Source organism: Erithacus rubecula (genome assembly GCF_903797595.1).
Source record: "Erithacus rubecula genome assembly, chromosome: 2".
NCBI lineage: Eukaryota > Metazoa > Chordata > Aves > Passeriformes > Muscicapidae > Erithacus > Erithacus rubecula.
The window spans coordinates 92,886,561-92,893,210 of NC_136685.1; positions in this window are offsets into that span (position 1 = coordinate 92,886,561).

A 6,650-nucleotide genomic window follows, 5' to 3' on the forward strand; every position below is an offset into this window, starting at 1 on the left:
CTTGGGGTTTCAGTGTACAGCTGGAGTCAACAATTGTTTTCAGGGATAGCCATGAAGAGGCAACACTGGTGCTTTATTGCTGTAAATAACCTTGTGTTCAGTGTTTGTTCAAGGAGAAGTTTGGCTTTAAATTTTTGATGGATGGAGTCCAAGTTAAATTGTGTTAAAAATGAAAAACTGCTGAAAATGGTGCTCATTTAAAAAAAAATAACTAAGGAAACAGCTACCCCAGTTGGCTGGCACTGAGTACCTGACAGCACAACCTTCAACTACAAAAAGTACTGCCCTATAAAGCCAAAACCCAGACAGGAGGTAGGTCTGGAGAAAGGAGAGCAAATAAAACTTCAAAAGAGTAGAAAGTCAGTAACTTTTTTAGCAGATTATGGTAGGCAATTAAATTATTTTATTTGTGTGTGAAAAAAGCCTATTAGACATATCCTGGATGTTAGAAGAAAGGGCCTAAGTCAGGTCCTTGCAGTATTGCTGACAATAAACACATTTCACTAAACTTGTTTCACAGAGAAACATGAGCATTAACATAATTTAAGTCTATTAATTAAATTAGCAACTTGATATCTTTTTCTAAAAATATGCTGAATAAATTCTCTGTTCATTTATATCCAACAACTGATTGTAAGAATTGTAAAAACTTCAAGTTTCAGAGACTACAAATCTGCTGAATAATTACACTAGTAATGTTGAAGCCTTCTTACTGTACAGGCCTAGTGCCTGCTTCAACAGAGATCTTCAGAAGTCTGTGTCAGCTACAGAAAAAATGTATTTGTAGTGGCTAAAAACATGATTAATTATCTAGAAATAGGGATACTGTAGTTATGGCACTCTTGGGAGACCCACAGAGCACAGAAATTTTTATGGTGGCAAAAATAAAAAAAACAACTTTTCCAGCAGAGAACAGGGTAATTTAAATCCAAGCTTATACAGGTTTCAAGATAATTAGAAACTTGAGACTGATTTTTTTTTTAAAATTCATATAACTATCACTATAAATTGGTGAGGTCAAATACAGATTGCTTCCTGTTCACTCAGACTATTTCCCTCTGGACTTGAGGTGTATACCAAGTATAACTTCATGAGAAGCCATTAGCTATGATTGATAGAGAACTCCTAAGTGAAAATAAATCAAAATCCTGCAGGGATTCCAACTTGTAACTGATGTTACTGAGCCCCTTTCCTCACCTACAATCTACAGCCCAGCCAGCTTCCAAAGATGATCATCCTGCATCAGTTTTCAGAAAGATTACATAATGGTTAATAATTCTGCATTTGGGTATGTTTCCCCCTAATTAATCATTAGTTACAGACTGTTGGTTATTGAGCCTGTTTTTTAATGAATATATTTGCATCCTCAGTCTAGTAAATGACTGGTTTGGTTTTCCAAAGTGATTCTGTATTATGGAACATGGTATAAATCAGTGGTCTGACCAGTAGCCCTAAGAACAATTCTACAAGTGGATTAGCAATCAACCAGAAACCCTGATAAGCCCAAAAAGGCAAATCTTTATCTGTTCAGGACTGTCAGAGTTTTATTCTAATTCTTTTTTTCTCACAGGAAGCTCTCTAGGATTTTGTGCAAGTGCCAAAGAACCATGTATTCTTTTAAGTATAGGATATGATGGACATTGGAGGTAGCAGTAGGAAAATTTGGGCTACATATTATGAACCACCATGCAGTTATCAGTACATTCACCACCTTAGCTTTGGCAGGAACAGAGGCATGCAAGCCTCAGTGGTTGCCCTTCAGAGCATTACAGGTCTTTTAAAGTAAGGAGACAACTGGCACTGCCACCCTTCTGGGATGAGGTGACTGCCTTGTATGTGCAAGACACCAGGGATGTGACCAGGTAGCACAGAGAGCACGGGACGAGGTGTAAGGAAGGGCTCTCCTCAGGCAGAGTTTGGATTTAAGCTAATTAAGAAACATATGTCTACTCTCAGGTTCCTTTCAGAATTTCTTTGAAATAATCTGAATTACTTTAGAGAACAAAACCCCCTAAAAAAAATCACATTAGAAAATAAAAACAAACCCCAAACCCACAGGACTTTTATCTTACAAATGCTGAAAAGTCATAGGCCCATAGAATTCATAAACCTGTTTCTTTTGCATTCTTCTAACCCATTAAAGGCAGACAGGATGGCAGATGAAGCACAGCTTTTTTTGGCTGGGTTTGTTCTAACTTCCTTCATCTGCCAATTTATGGCTGAAGGGGGTCTGCAACCCAAGAACCCTCCTGCAAACATCACAGCCAAGGGAAGTGGCACAAAGGACAGGCAGAGGAATAAGGCACATCCCTTCTCTTGTCAGCTGCATTTAAACCATAATTACCTGGCACATACTGCCTAAACTGTAAGAGAGAGAACAAACTTAATACAAAGGTGCTACTAGAGGGGGTGAAGACCTCTAATCAATATATAACTTAAAAGAATTCAAAAATTGCATGCACATCAGCAAAATGCTTGAGTTGGGAAAAGTTACAGGAAATTCAGGCACAACTTTTTAACACAGCATAAGCTAGAGCTGAATAAAAATGCAGGACAAAGATGAGGTTCTGGTTTAAGGCCCAGGAAGGAGGGACAAGAACATGGGGTCAGGTGGAGGGAATAGAAAGGCAGGAGATCCAAGTACTTTAGGAGACCTCCTCACTGTGAAGTATCAAAAAGCCCCATAAAACTGACAGATCACCTACAGCAAGCAGAGTCTGGTATTTAAGCCAGCTGCAGCATTAAGGAACGATGGATTTCACAGAGCCTCAAGGGAGCAGATGTGGAACAAGTGAGAAGCACAGCCTAGGACATGAACAAGTTGAGTGCTAAAGTACAGCACAAACACAAGGGTGAGCTGGATTAGAGCCAGACAGCAGAGCCTGAGCACAGCACTGAGTGACTCAGCTGCAGCTACACTGCCACAAATTAATTTTCCTAGCAAAGGAGTGAAGTACTATGGCAGAAATCTATAATTAATGATCAATAAATTAACATCCAAGTCAGTCATATAAGTGAAGTTAGGGAAACTAAGAACTATTCATTCCAGTTATTTATTGTTTATTGAATTGAAAGAAAGGGAATACAAACATTTCTGTTAAGTGCTGTGCACCAACATGGAAAAAGTGTATTTTTTTTTAAAAATCCTAATAAAAACAAATCAGAAGTTAATGTAGTTCCAATTGAACAATTTTTAAAGATATGTTTAAAATACTACACATTTATAAAATAAAAAAGTTAAAACGGTGTTCTGTAAATAATTAGTAAAACAAGTGAAAATAAATACGAGACCCAAAGTTCTTATGTTTTTAATGTAATATAGCAAAGAAATTTTTAACTACTTAATAATATCTGAGGAGAGTAACAAAAATCCAGAAAGTTTAAGAACGCAATCCTTTGAAACATTTAATATCAGTCCATAGCAAATAGTCATTACATACCAAAAGCTCTAAGTGTTAACTAGTTCCACCACAACTCCATATAAATCTTGACAATTTAGAAATCTTGAGATCAACAATAAAGTTCTTTTCTTGATCTCTACAGCTTGGTTTGTAAGTACATACATGCTTTGAGGATCCATTTTGTCCCATATGTTTTCAAGGAGCCAATAACTTTTTCCATCTGTGCCTAAAAATGTTAAATTTCAAATCTAGCACGTATACCCTAAAAATGAAAAATGTTTATGAAAAAAGATGGGGCACAATGAATTTCAAATTTATAAAAATATACTGATATTAACCAAAACCTTCTGGTCAAAGGACACTTCACATACACATGACTTAAAGTATGCAATAAAACACGACAAGTACCTAGAACATTTGGTTCTCTGTCTGTTTGTGGAACACATACACACACACACTCACACCAGATGGGAGGAACACTCTCACAGATGTTTTACTGAATCCAGATTATCTGCATGAGTAGACAGAAAACTTGGCTACAGTTTATTTCAACTAGAGGCAGCTACTGCAGCAGTAGTTCAACACTGCATACTTCAATTAAGTCCACCCTGTTTAAAAAAAGTGTCATAGTTAATGATTTTTGCTTTCTAGACAGCGTTAAAAGTAGCAGTTTTCAAAAATCAAGTATGGCAGCTGAAAATGGACTCAAGCCAATGTGGAAAAGACAGGAGGAGGGCAAAAAGAGGATTAGCCATTTATGGGATGGGTGTTCCTCTTAATAGTCGTCTCAAAAGAAATTAGATACAAGTGTATTTTGCAGCTAAAAATATGGACAAACTATTGAAAGTGCATTTTTCCTCCTCCCCCTTGAATTACAGTAGTTTGTTTGTTGGTCAGTAAATCCTGCTTTTTATGTCCATTCTTTTTTCTCTACCTCCCTCCCCATTTGGATCTACAACATATCCCCTCGAGCTACAGCTAATTGCACTTCCTGCTAAGGAAGCCTTTACAACTGATTTTGGGTGGGAGTATCACTTAGCAGTGTAAAAATACACAACTAGACACCAACTCCCAACAGCAGACAGTTTTATTAAACATTACCTGGTTGAAGCCAAGTTGAGAAGTAACTGGCAAGATCTGGGCAGATTCCTAGCTTGCATCTTTGCTCCAATCATAAAGAGAAGTTAACTTTAAAGTTGGAGAACTTTAGAAAAGACAGAGGGAATTTAAAAACAAATGTGTCATTTCCCCAACTTCCCTCCCCTCCAAAACATGAGCAGAGCTACCATTTTCCCTTTTGTGTTCCATTGTGCCTTCAAAATTACTTACCTGAACAGCTAAAGAACATTCAGATAATAAAATGCTTCTTTTTTTTTTTTTTTTTTTTTTTTTTTTTGGCTTCTGCCTTGATAATAACCTGGGGCTACTGTGAATATTTGAAGCCAACAGGTGACCAGAGAAAGTTACAAAATGAGTACACACTTACAGTATTTTCCTCTCTAAAACCATGGGCCTGCTGACTAGAAATACAGTAATTTATTGTGGGTGTGTACTTGTTCCAGACTTACACTCCAGCCTATGAACATTTTTAAGCACATGGAAATCAGTGTGTTGCAAATGAGCAAACTGATTTGGGTCTCCCCCCCCTCCCCCCAGTCTCATTTTATTGTCTGTGCACAAAAAGTATTGGTACTTTTCAATCCATATAGTGTGAATATGCAATGTGTTGGAAATAGTTTAGGTTGCTCTTTCACCTCCAGGTTGAGATGGCACTCATGGCTACACCTCTAATGGCAGCTACTGTTGGACTGAGTAGTGTGGCAAAATGTAGATTAATCTCACCTTTCTGTCCTGCCTGCTCATGGTCCATGAGATGCAAACAGGCTGTCATGAGACACTCTGGAAGCAGTGCCACCTGCCTGGAACTTGCCTTTACATGGCATGGCTGCATCAGAACACTAAGGGAGAGAGATCCCACAAGTGCTTCTCCCTAATTCAGCTTCTAAATACCTCAAGTGTCCTTCAGAGGAGAGAGACAAACCAAGTCCAGAAGAGATGGGCAGTGCTTTGGCAGAGGTCCTATGTTTAAATTCCTAATTGCACTGCTTTGGAAAGCAGGCATCAGCCCACACACCACCCCAGCTGTACCAGCCTCACTCTGGTTAGTTATGGCCACCACATTAGAAATGCCTGAAGTGCACATGAGAATTCAAATCTGCACTTGAGATTTGAACCAGCCTTCACCACCTGCCTAAAGTTCCCACTTTATTTCCATGAGTACATAGTGACAGACCACAGTATGAGACGTTAAGAGACATCAAAACCATTATTCCCCTTACTCTCCCTAAACAAAGTTTGGTTTGAGTTGGTTAAGTTCCAGAGTAAGATAATACTAGAGTAACTTCCAAAGATCCACACACTGGCACTGCTTATGAATTACACCCCATTTTGAACATGTAAAATATTTTTACAATTCACTGCTTACAATTTTTCCTTAAACCCCAAGGTTTAGCATATTCAAATTTGACCATGGGAACTTTTCTGTTTTCCTGCAACATTAAGGCCACAGGCCTAACTCATCTTCCACTGTTTGAACTAGGAAGGGAAATAAAGAGCTTCCTCCAGAACTGATTAAAGGAAAAAGGAACTGATGTATAATCATAAGTTCACACATTTATTCTCAGTGCTGTGAAACAGTAATTGCTATCAAAGCATTCACCTTAGTTTTAAGGCTGAACATGAAGTCCCTACCTGGTTTTGGAGGTATTAGAAGACTCATATGTCAGATTCAGGGCTGGTCTCAACCACATATCAGAATCTTAGCTCATGTTTAAGTTTGCACACAAGGCAAGACACACACACGTCTGGAATCTAAAAGAAAAAAAAATAAATCTAACCTTTGTTTTTCTGGGAAACACCACACTCCCTTTCATCATAGTGGCTACACATCTCTTCCCAGGAATTCCAGCACACCTTCCCCCACCCTTCTTCTACACGTGACTAATAAGGACACTAAATCATTATCTCATGAAAGGATGAAGTCCACACTTCTGCTCACATGACTCCTGGTGGCATGCCCTTCCCTGCTCCTTCTTTACTTTGCAGCAGAACCAACACTACCTTTCCACCCAAGGTGGCAAAAGGGAATCCAGTGCCATCCCATAATGGATTTGTGTGTAGTGCAGAAGCACAGAGATGCCAGGCCATCTGTTTGTCAAAAAGAATAAATATTTAAACTATAAATGTCTC